Genomic DNA, 12,514 nt, shown 5'->3' on the forward strand with positions numbered 1-12,514 from the left:
CTCCACCTCAGCTCCACGCATCAAGACACGGCAGCAGCACAAATCAAGTGACAGCACACAGGAGGGAACTTCAACAGGCACCCCAGCAGCCAGCATGCCCACAACAGCACCACCACAGGTCCCCCCAATGGATGCCACAGAAGGCACTTCTTCTGGTGGCAGCAGCACCATAGGTGACACTGCATTAATGGCAGCATGCTCCGACACAGAAAACGGGGATGTCGAAGTAAGATCCATCCATGACCTGGCTCAATCCCCCTGTTTGTTCCATCCCGTACACCATGAGGATACCACGCAGGGGCACCCACAAGACGACGACTGGCCATCCCCCACAAGCCCTGTGGCAAGGCAACATGAGGTGACCAGCCCCTCTGTGACACCACAGCAAATGGCCATGGCCCAGCAGAGGCAACAGTCCCTCGACCAGGTGATCGTGCAACAGCAGCAACTGGCCACGCTCCTCAAGGACCATGCTGATGAATGTGGGGGTACTAAGTCAGCCATAGAAACATCTACTGAGACACTTAGGGCAGAAATGGAGAGAAGTACAGAGACACTTAGGGCAGAAATGGAGAGAAGTACAGAGACACTAAGGGCACAAATGGAGAGAAGCACCAAGAGCCTGAGGGGGGAACTGCATGCGACGTCCAAAGACGTATGTGCTGAACTTGCCGCTGTGCGCCGTGTGCTCACTGAGCTCTCACAAACCCTCAGGGACATGCATGGACGTGAGCAGGCAGAGACATCATCCGTTGCAAGTTCCGTCCAGGGCAGCCCCCAACGTAGATCTGGGAGGAACCTGCGCTCCACAGGCAGGGTTGCCCCTGATACCCGGAGAGGGGGCTTGCAATAGCGTCTGCCCACTGACAATGAGCACCTTTGGACACTGGTGTTCGGGGGGGAGGTAGGAGGGTGGAGGGGGTATGTTGGGCTCACTTGGGTGGCGGGTAGATGGGGTGTGTAACATAATTTCACATATGCGATAAACATTTCACTATCATCCAATGAGATGTGTGGACATTGATCTTTGTGTACGAGGCCATTATAGGCGTACAGTCCATATTGTGCATGTTCCAGACACACACAGTGCCACAAGTCCCGTGTCCATGTATCAGCCACCAGGCGTGAGTGCTAGAAGCATGAATCTATGAGAATCTGACGAATGTCTCGGCCCTCCTGTGCCTCGCGGACTCCTTGAGGTGCTGCCACATCCCCACCCTCATCATGACCATCTACAGGTGCTTGCAGTTCTGCGTCAGGGGGCATGGGCACATTTCTACGTACGCACATGTTGTGTAGCATGACACATGCCATGACCATCTTTGCCACCTTCACATGGCGGTACAGGAGTGCCCCGCCAGACCTGCTGAGGCAGCGGAAACGAGTCTTCAGTAGGCCGAATGCCTGCTCTATGACTACACGGGTACGTGAGTGGGCATGGTTGTAGTCCTCCTCAGGCTGGTTCTGTGGGTTCCGGAGTGGTGTAAGGAACCATCTCTTCAGTGGATACCCGGCATCACCTGTATGTGGACAATAAAGGATGTTTGTGGAATGACATTGCTACGTACGGCCCCCCCCCTTCCTGCCAGGTCATTGCCGCATCACATACCCCACATTATCATGCATGAAATGAGACTCACCGAGTAGCCAGGATCTGTTCCCTGCGTGTCGCTCCATGTAGCGTGGTATTGTAGAGTTCCTCAAAACCATAGAATCATGGGTTGATCCAGGAAATCGGGCACAACAATGGGTAATGATCCTGTTGGAGTCACACACCATTTGTACATTCAGAGAATGAAATTGTTTTCGGTTGCGGTACTGGGCCTCCATGGCATGCGGGACGACCAATTCCACATGGGTGCAATCGATGGCACCAATGCAACCCGGTATGCCGCCAAGTGCATGGAATCCCACTTTTGTGTTCGTAATTTCCTGCTCCGAGCGTGGTAGAGAGATGTAGTCGTCTGCGTGCTTCAGGAGGGCATCGAGCACTTGCAATAGTGTCCGTGAGAACACTGGCTGTGAAATGCCATGCAACTGTCCGACTGTGTGCTGGTAGGTGCCTGTGGCCAGGAAGTGGAGTACAGACACCACCTTCAGTAGGGGTGGAATGGCGGTTGGGCTATCTATCATGCTGACAAGGTCAGCCTGTGTCATATCCACAATGGCGGTTATGGTGTCCCGGTCCAAACGGTAGAGGGTGTGGATCTGCTCATCCGTGAGGTTGAACGGATGTGCTCGGAGGCGTGGGATTGCGGGCTGCCTGCGTGGTGGTAGTGGCTGTGCTGGCGGGCCTTGCTGGCCCTGCCTTGCCCTCCTCCTCCTCCTGCGTCTCCTCTGTGCGGCCGGTTGTTGTAGTAGTTGCTGTTCGTCTTCTTCTTGAAGTTGGAGTACTTGCAGTGCAATCAGGTCCCCCAGGGCCAACATCGCTAGTCCTGCCGGTAGCATTTTGGTGTGGGTGTGGGAGGGGGTTGGGTGTGCAATTTATGTGTTTTCAAGCTCTATTGCCTCCACCTGTGGTGATTCATTCCACCTGTGCAAGCTGCAATCCCCTTTGGGCGTGCACGTCCCGCACACAATGCTGCAATTCGATGCATGGCATCTTGCTATTACAATCATGTATATGATCCCGATGGCAGTGAAATATTGGTTCATATGTTCATTCCGCTATGGTTCCATTGTTTCACATACTATCTTTGCAGTCGCGAACAAACTTGTGAAGGGTCAGTGGAATGTAGTGCTCGATTAACGGTGGACCCTCATGCAGCACTGTACCGCGGTTCACCGACGAGCGGGGCGTCCCACTTGTGAGTGAAGCCAGTTTGCATTTACACACAATGCCGCACTACATGGATGAATTTGTGATTTCGAGCGGTCACAGATGCCTTTCCGACGTGATGTTGCAAATGAGGTATTCGAAGGACGGCGCTTTCGGTCTTCAGCTAGCGGCGAGGAGACGCCCACAGGTCTGACTGCAAATATAACGTTCTATTGTTTAGTGTCCTTGGGACAGGGGCCATGGCGAGAATGCAATGATTGATATGAATAGTATGGGATGCGCAATAGCGTAGTGGACGATAAGGCAGGACGTTCCCAAATACATCTTACTTCACAACACTGGAATCCCGGCCTGAAGCACAGTGGATTTTGCAGACTGCATTACGCACAGACTCAATGGAAATTTCACATGTGATGTGAGTAAATAATCAGGCGTTTTCATACAGGGATGAGGAAATGATGTATGGATGCATGGACAGATGATTTAATGGAGAGTTTGCCATGTACAGGGCTTTTTGGAATCTATCCACCTCCCCTGCGCTATGTGATGCAGAGCTGCCATACTGGGACCATCGTCTATCTGCCCTTGTTGTACCCTCCCTGTCTCGACGCGCCTTCATACACTTGTGTCTATGCACGTTACTAATCCCATCGAATGGATTCTGTTTAGACAGACGCATGCACACAAGCACTCGTGTGTAATAGTGTTTCCAGCTCGATTTTCATAGTTATGATTCGCAAGTGATTTTTGGGTGGGAATAATCCTTTGGAGTGGGCTAGCATGCATATGGCTGTAGATTTAGTGTGATCATTGAAGTGAGTAATACGAATCAAGTTCTGATGGCCTACTATTCTTTTTCATTTCATTTGGGTGACAGGTATCTCCTCCCCTTTTGCCGCTGCCATCTGTATGCCACTCCTGCAGATGGCTTTTACTCCCGGCACCTACTGCTTCGAGTTAATCAGTGGAGCACCATTACGATCTTATGGGACGATCGCCAATGGGCCACATGCCCTTACGCAGTACTAGTGGCTAGGAGCAACATTTCGAGCTTTCAGCTGGACTAGTGCCTACCTAATGGGACGGCCCTGCCGTTCTAGGCGCTTCCATGTTGCCTTTTTGAACGTGAATGTAGCCCCTGTGTACCATGAAGGAACAGGGCGTCACACAAGAAGAAGCTGGTCATTTATTGCGGATGCAGCCCACAATGATGAAATGTATTTTGGGGTTCATGTCCTAAAGGCTGTATGGGCTTGGTGATTTTGTGGTGCATTAAATGTCTATTCTGATTTTAACCGTGTAGCGTTCTTCTTTGCAAGTAATGTAGCATATTCCTATTTGTGGTGCGATGTTTTGTGAGAAGATCTGCATTGGGTTCTGGCTTCTGAGTACAGTTGCGTGGTACTGTACTGGCCGCGTTTGCCTACGAAGCCCAGTGTGGTCAGGGATAGGGGCTACCATTGTGACTGTTTTAATGATGTCCTGCTCATGGGCGGGGGATTTGCTTTTGTGTAACAGATGCCGGTCAGCCAGGTGGATTGGTGGAATGATGTGATTATCAGAATATGGCTGGTCACAGGTGCCTGTGTTTGCGTGCGTTTCTTGGAGGGAGACTGAGGTCATGTCCATTGGAATGGCTTCTGTATTCGTGCCATCTGTGCCCTGCAGCTCCCATTGGCCCCTCTTGAGATGTGCCTGGCTGCTCAGTCACTCTGCCATCTTGTGTGGTCCATGCTTATGCTGATGGTTGGTTGGTTTACTGGCAGGAGTACAGGGCTGGTGCAGTCTCCCTCAGGATACTGCTTTGTATGTTGCCTTACACTGGTGTCAGTCGATGGGGGGGCCTGTTTTTGTTTGTCTCATTTTTCTGCTCATGTTGCTGTACTTGAACCTTCACATGCCTGTGCTGCATCAGTGCGGCAATGGTGCCATGGCATGAATGGATGGCCACTCACAAGGCACTTGGAGCCCCTAGATTCATTTGTTCGTTGGCATGCATGGGTGGCTTGTACATTTCACTGGTTGCATTTGTGTCTTCATTGCACCTACGAGGAGTTGTGCAATGTGGCCAGGGAGTGGTGTACAGGCACTCAGTAGGGCCGTTTACGGTTGATTTGCGAAGCCGTACTTCTCACCATGGCGGAATGGTACATTCCGCCATGCTTGATGGCGTTAGGTACATGTCCGCTTGGATCGGAATTCGCGTACCATTACGCCATGGTGGTAATTACGGTTTGGCATGGCGCGCGTGCGCGTACTTGGTGCAGTTAGCGTTGGCGTTCACTACGGTGTCGCTAATGGCATCGTACTTTACGGTGACGGGTCATAATCGCACCGAGCGCTATTCGATGGCGGTATTGCATTTCCGCCATCGTTTTTCGATTTCCGCCAGGGTCGTAATGAGGGCCATTGTAAATAACACACAGGACTGTTGAATTGCACTAACACATCTATAAAAAAGCAAGAGAGTCAGTGACTGACATCATTGGAGGCATGGGATACATATTATAATGAATACCATCTTAGAGGGTGAAATAGCCTAAACGTTTTTAGATTTGTATTATTAAAATGATGCCTGCAATTCAGTTAATGAAAGTGAGATCAGCTAATTATATCTCACTTTCATAATTCTTAATGCAAAAAAGCAGAATTAAACTTTCACCTTGCTGGTACCATATGTGATTCAAGCGAAAAGGTGAACCAGTGGATCAGGATGACACAAATTATTCAATAAGTACACATTTTAATCAATAAACATATAGCATATCATTGTATCTATTGTTTAAAATCATGAATTCAATCCATCAACATATCTTTCAAATTACAGGCATCCATTCTCAGTCCCACACTATCTCATTCACACATTCTTATATAAAACCAATTTGGCATTTTATACATTGTGTATTGATATACTACTACAGACGTTTCCAAAGGTTAAAACAATTGTTTACGGCCCAGTCCTTATTTTCAGGTGTCGTATCTTATCTGTTTTTTTAATTTCCCAGATTGTTCAAATAATCGTTGACACGTGTTTCGGGCCACATATAACAGAACTGACTGTCTTTGTTTCTTTGAAGAACTTCTTCAGGACGTAGGGCAAAGTCTAGTTGGTCTGCCCTTTTTGGAATTGTATAAGCCAATTTCAGATCTAAAAAAACATACATAAGAACCCATCAGGATCTGGTGTCATCCATATTACTTGTTATCGGTGACTAATGTTGTCACATGTGTATTTTTTATCAATAAACACATAAACACCTACTTAGCCCAATGTTTCAACTCTAGGGATAGCAAGTAGATTGTTGGAATCAATCCTCCACTGGCATCTCTAACTTTGTTAAGATCCTGTGGACCAACAGAGAACATTCTAAGTTCTCTGTATTTACTTATCTAGGTCAATTTCACATTCATATTTTTGAACAAAACAATCTGAACTTACAATTTCCACTTATTTCTGGGTAAAGTGCTGTCTTTCAATGATATTAGACGTTACCAAACAGCCTCCGGCTTCAGACACCTACAAGAACCAAACATTCTAATGTGTCTTTTCTGTATACCATTTCAAGTTTACATGAATCTTTAGTAGTAAACATGCAAATGCACTATATGTAGACTCACCACCACTCCAGTCCCACTATGTGGCCTGGATAGATGCTGGTTAATGTCCTCCAAACCAAGTCGAATACGCCCATCAACAATGATTCATAAATTAAGAAATGCCTGTGAGAATGTAAAAGGTTGCCTTACTAGTAAATTCATCACTATTCCATAACATGTATACTAGATTTCTCGCCTCTGTTTTTTATTCATTCACCAATTTTTCAGGGTCTTCTAGGTATTGAAACACTATTTGTTTATAAGGTTTCAATTTCAAATAGCCTTTCCGGCGTATCGTTTTATCATTATCATCACACAAACTTAGGGCCTCATTACACGCTGTGTCGGGTAAAATCCGCAAATTACCGGCATGGCGCCCTTAACGTGTCCGCCCTCATAGGAGTGCGCTAATAGTGTTCCATTACGAGTACGCGGACACGAGCTTTGCGCCATGCCGGTAATGCCCCTCCAGCCTTGCCGCTAATCTCCCCCAGAAGTCACTTACCGCCTTCCACGACAGTGCAGATAGCGACTCCGCCTTGACACATCGTGCAAATAGCCGCCACCGCTAATAGCGGTGACCGTTAAATACCGGAACCGGAAATGGCATCATCGCACAGGAACAGGAAAGAGCACGGCGGCCATCTTTATAAACACAATCCATTGCCATCCTCTGCCCCCTGGACCTGTTCGTGTTACCTTGCTGCCTGAGACCCATTGCTACACTGCCACCATGCCCAAGGCATTAAAAAAAACAACAGACCGCCAGTGAAAGGAGAAGTTCTCCACCGAGGAGTTAGTGATGCTGACTCAAACCTTAGCGGACAATGCAGAAGTGGTCTTCGCAAATGACATGCGGCGGGAGACCCTCCTAAAGAAGAAATCAATCTGGGCTGAAGTGGCAAGAAAAGTGAGTGTTGTAGGCACCAGCATGCGCACTGTACGCGAGTGCAGAAAACGATGGGACGACCTGAGACTCCGGGTCAGGATGATCCTGTCCGAGAACCACAAGACTGCCACCGCTGGAGGATCAGGTTCACCGATCAAGCTGAAGGAGTGGGAGGAAACATGTGCAAACCTCATCGGACACTTCTGATGGAGGTAAGTGCACTGATGCAAGCATGCAATGTGAATGTACAAGTCCCCACAAATGGCAGCCCTGGATCACTACATGGATGGCCCGGCATCCACACATGCATCCCACCCTGCGCATGTCAGCGCCAGACCCCAACACACACACATGCATACATCAACAGAGCCAAGTGCCACACACAACACTGCATGGATGAGGCACTGAAATGACACCTCACCTGCTTCATCCACAATGAAGTTCAAACGGCCCCAAATTAATTCATGATGTAGCCTGCATTGAGTACATGCGACCATAACCAATGACATCCCCCTTCTTGTCCCCGACAGGGTCACATACAGACAGCGAGGGAGCACCCCAGGCACCCCCTGTGCAAAAGAAGAAAAGGCCACAGCCCAGCGAGGACGCACCAACAACATCAGGTGGAAAAAGGCCAAGGCCCCTATTGCAGCGCCCAAAACAACTCTTGCGTGCCACTGCCAGTACCACGCAAAACCCTACTGCCCCGCCTCTGGAGGTCCACTCCCCCCCCAAATCACCACCACCGAGGGTCCACCCTCAGCTGCTGCCAGTTCGGCAGGTGAGGCAGCAGCCATTGCCCCATTGTCCGACGTGGATGAGCCCACGGAAATCGATCTGCCGATGCACACCCCAAGCCCTGCTGTAACCCCCGAGCAATCACCCCTACACACACCTTGCTCGCATGTCACCATTCACAAGTCTATGGAGGCCTTCAGTAGCCCCACAGAGGCGGCATCTGCACACCAGCCAGCATCAGGATGCGCAGCAGACACACCACCACAGGCCGCCACTTCCCCTGACCTGGCCAGCATCATCCAGCGCCAGCAGGCTCTCACAGACCTCGTAGGTCAACATGTGGAGGAGGTTGCCCGTCTCAGGGCTGACCTCGGGGAGACATCCAGGCACTCCAGGGAGGGAATGGAGTCGTGCACAGACAGGCTGTGTGGGGAGCTGATACGCGTCCGGGAGGTGCTAACACGCATCGCAGATGCTATGGAGCGCCATTTTCCACCAGGACAGTCTGCCACCTTTTCGACCACCAGTTTGCGGCAGACAAGCCCAATTAGACGCTCTACACGCACCACCAGGCGCACCTCCAGCCAGCCCCCAAATGCTGACCCTGGCAATGAACAATAGGGCGTGAATGTCCATTGGCCTCTGTGCATGCCTGGACACATACATTGTTGGAGACTCATGAGGGACAGTTGGGGGGGAAGGGTGTGATGGGACAGTTGTGGGGGGTGGGGGGAAGGGTGTGATGGGACAGTTGTGGGGGGTGGGGGTGGGGGGAAGGGTGTGATGGGACAGTTGTGGGGGGGAAGGGTGGCGGGATGGTTGGGGCCTTGCACATTTTCCTTTTTCTGTTCATTAATACACTGTTGTTTGAGCAAAACACAGGCCTTTGATCCTTCATTGTGTGTGATCAATTTATTGACGGCAAGGTCCATTGTGAGCTAACAAACAGACACCAGTGCATCACCAGCCATATACAGGTGACAGTATGACTACATGTCACTCAGAATATTTGGTTAAACAAATGCTGCCTCACAGCACGTCCCTCCTGGCCAGCCCCTCTTGCATGACCTGCATCCCCTTCACCTCCATCCTCATCCCGTCATCATCCTCATCAGGTGCCTCTATTTCAGTGGCACATTCCGTCTCATACACATATTGTGCAGCATGACACATGCCGTGGTCATCTTTGCAACCTTCTCATGGCCATACAGGAGGGCGCCACCAGACCTGCTAATGCACCTAAACCGTGACTTCAGCAGTCCGAAAGTCTGCTCGATGACGAGGCGGGTACGGGTATGTGCATGATTGTATTCTTCTTCGTGCCTGTTCTGTGGGTTCCGTACAGGTGTGAGGAGCCACCTCTTCCGGGGATAGCCGGCATCACCTACATGGGGGGAGGAATGGGTTCCTGTTACTTTTTGACACATGTGTGGCCTGTTCATGTCACATACTTTGGCCTATCATTTTGATTCATGTACACATTCAACTGCATCAATGAATATGGTCTGTGTGACTGCTTTGTGCAAAGGTGAGCACAAGCATGCAAGTAGACATGCCTCATGGATGCCTCCAACAGTGACTGCCATGTCCTGGGTGAGGCCAGGTAATTGGTGTCCCTGTGGGCAGGCACATTTGGTACCACACTGGTGGTGTACTGTCCTTCTGACATTGCTGTTGCATGCTGAGAGGCAACGCTTCAGTGGTGCCATGGGTTTGTGGTGCATTGCCATAGCTAGGGGGTATACCTTTGCATGCATCCAAGGGCACAAGGCATTGTTGATGTTGTGCTGTAGGAATGCTGCATGACTATGTTGGCGGCATGGATGACATTTGTGCATTTCGTGGCGTGGAGTGTCGTGCTATGTGGATGAGGATTGATGTTTGATGTCACCAGATTTGGGTTGTCAGCTCTGTCGTGTGGCATATACTTGCATGTCCGTTCATCCCAAGTACGTTGCTGCCCTCACAGATGCCCATTGGCGTACATCTGTACAGGCATTTGGGCAACGGACTACAGGCTACACCCAGTTGGAGTATCTATCTATCCCCCCCCAATGCACACCCAGTTGGAGTATCTATCTATCCCCCAATGCACACCCAGTTGGAGTATCTATCTATCCCCCCAATGCACACCCATTTGGAGTATCTATCTATCCCCCCCAATACACACCCAGTTGGAGTATCTATCTATCCCCCCCCAATGCACACCCAGTTGGAGTATCTATCTATCCCCCCCAATGCACACCCATTTGGAGTATCTATCTACCCCCCCCAATGCACACCCAGTTGGAGTATCTATCTATCCCCCCCAATGCACACCCAGTTGGAGCATCTATCTATCCCCCCCCCCAATCACACTGCCATGTGCTTAGCATGGAACTCACCAAGTAGCCACGAACGTTGTCCCATTTGTCGCTCCATGTAGCGGGGGATAGTTGAGTTCCACAGGACCATGGAATCATGGGTAGATCCTGGAAATCGGGCACAGCAATGTGTGATTATCTTGTTTGCGTCACATACCATTTGGACATTGATGGAGTGGAATTGCTTCCTGTTTCGGTAGACTACTTCATTGTGATGTGGGACGACCAATTCCACATGTGTACAGTCGATGGCCCCAATGCAACTTGGGATGCCTGCCAGTGAATAGAAGCCAACTTTGGTGTTTGCAATCTCCTGGGCAGTCCGTGGCATGGATATGTGTTCGGGTGCATGCTTCAGGAGGGCATCGAGTACCTGGTTCAGTATGCGTGAGAATACTGGTTGGGAGATGCCATGCATCTGCCCCACTGTATGCTGGTAGGTTCCTGTGGCCAGGAAGTGGGGCACTGTCACCACCTTGAGTAGAGGGTGGATGGCAGTTCGGATATCTATGAGGCTCACAATGTTGTTGTGTATCATGTCCACGATGCTGGCGATGGTGTCCCAGTCCAGACGGTACATGGTGTGTATCTGCTCAGGTGTTAGGTTAAATGGACTGGCTCTGATCCGGGGAATTGGTGGGTGCCTCTGTGGTATGATTAGGTGGTGTGGTGGTACTTGCTGTGCCTGTCTGGCCCTCCTGCCTCTCCTCTGTGCAGCCTGTTGTTGTAGCAGCAGCGCTGCAATCAGGTCCTCCAGGCCATGTAATGTTGCCAGTATTGGAACCATCTTGGTGTGGGAAGGGGTGTGGGGAGGGGTGTGGTGTGCTTCTTTTGAGCAGCCACAGTCTCCATTGCCTCCACCTGTGCTGATTTTGACCACCTGTGGCAGGTGTTGACACTGCTTAGTTCTTTTAACGGGTGGTTCGCAATGGCAGTATTGCCACCATGCCGGTAAGGGGTTTTGGGGTATTTACCATGGCGCTATTGCCATGTGCACTGGCCTTGTGATGGTGTGCTATTAGCGGCATGTCGTTATTTATGGGTTGGCGGGTCGCGCGCATGTGGACTGACCGCTATTAGTGGCACCGTAATTAGCGGTGCCGCTAATGGCGGTGAGCCGGGTCGTAATCCTCATGGGGATTTAATGTTACCGGTATTCCATTACCGGTAACGTTAAATACCTACCGCCATTCGTGTAATGAGGCCCTTAGTACAGGTGTTTCACAGCATTTTACTGCCGCAGAGTGAGCAAGTCCCCACATACTCGGTATGTTTAATTAACTGCAGCGTTGCCTTAAATCTTATGCTAGACAATGTTAAAGAGCTGTGTCGATAGCCCCTCTTGGTAAATTGCTTTTGTTTGCCGACTGATTTTTAAAAGTTTGTTTTAAACTGCCATTAGCATTCTGTTTGGTGCTGCATAGATTCGGCGCTGGAATATGAAGTTTACCAGTATTTGTTCTTCTCGTCACAGCACATCGCAGAACATCTTGCCAGCACGCTAGTTCTTCCAGAGTAACAAGATAAACAATGGACTTTGTTTATATGGTTCTCCAGTCCCTAATCAACACAAAGGATGGACTTCATTTTGTGTGAAAGGTTCGTAATGAACACCCGAATCAGACAAACACCAGACCATTATATGTATATATTTTCTGCGATCAAATCTTCTTTATATATCGCTAAACAGTGTTTTGTATCATTATATAGCACCGCGGGACTATAATAGGCACACTATTTCTTCCGTGTTAATAAACGAAGAATTCTGTTTTTATTTTCCTACCACCCCCAATCAACAGGAAGGAAGGACTATATTCCTTTCAGTGATGGATTCAGAATGAACCCCCAGAGTGGACACCACATAGAACATGTGAAATATTTAAATAAAATATCTTTGCCATGAGCAAAAGCACACCATTCACTTTGTAATTTTTCAGCGAATTCCATAATAATGGCCTAAGGTTTGTTTATATGCTTGTGTGTCTATGATGAGATCACAATGCAAACATTATTTCAGTGCATTTTAGTTTCAAAAAAGGACATACAAATAGGGACTGGATTCAGACTTACTTATCCCACACCTCACATGGCACACTATGGACCGCAGGGTCTTTGAGGTGCTGCTAGATAACATGTATATATTCTAGG

The sequence above is a fragment of the Ambystoma mexicanum genome, chromosome 2q (assembly GCF_040938575.1).
Source record: "Ambystoma mexicanum isolate Mex_15411 chromosome 2q, UKY_AmexF1_1, whole genome shotgun sequence".
NCBI classification, from domain to species: Eukaryota; Metazoa; Chordata; class Amphibia; order Caudata; family Ambystomatidae; genus Ambystoma; species Ambystoma mexicanum.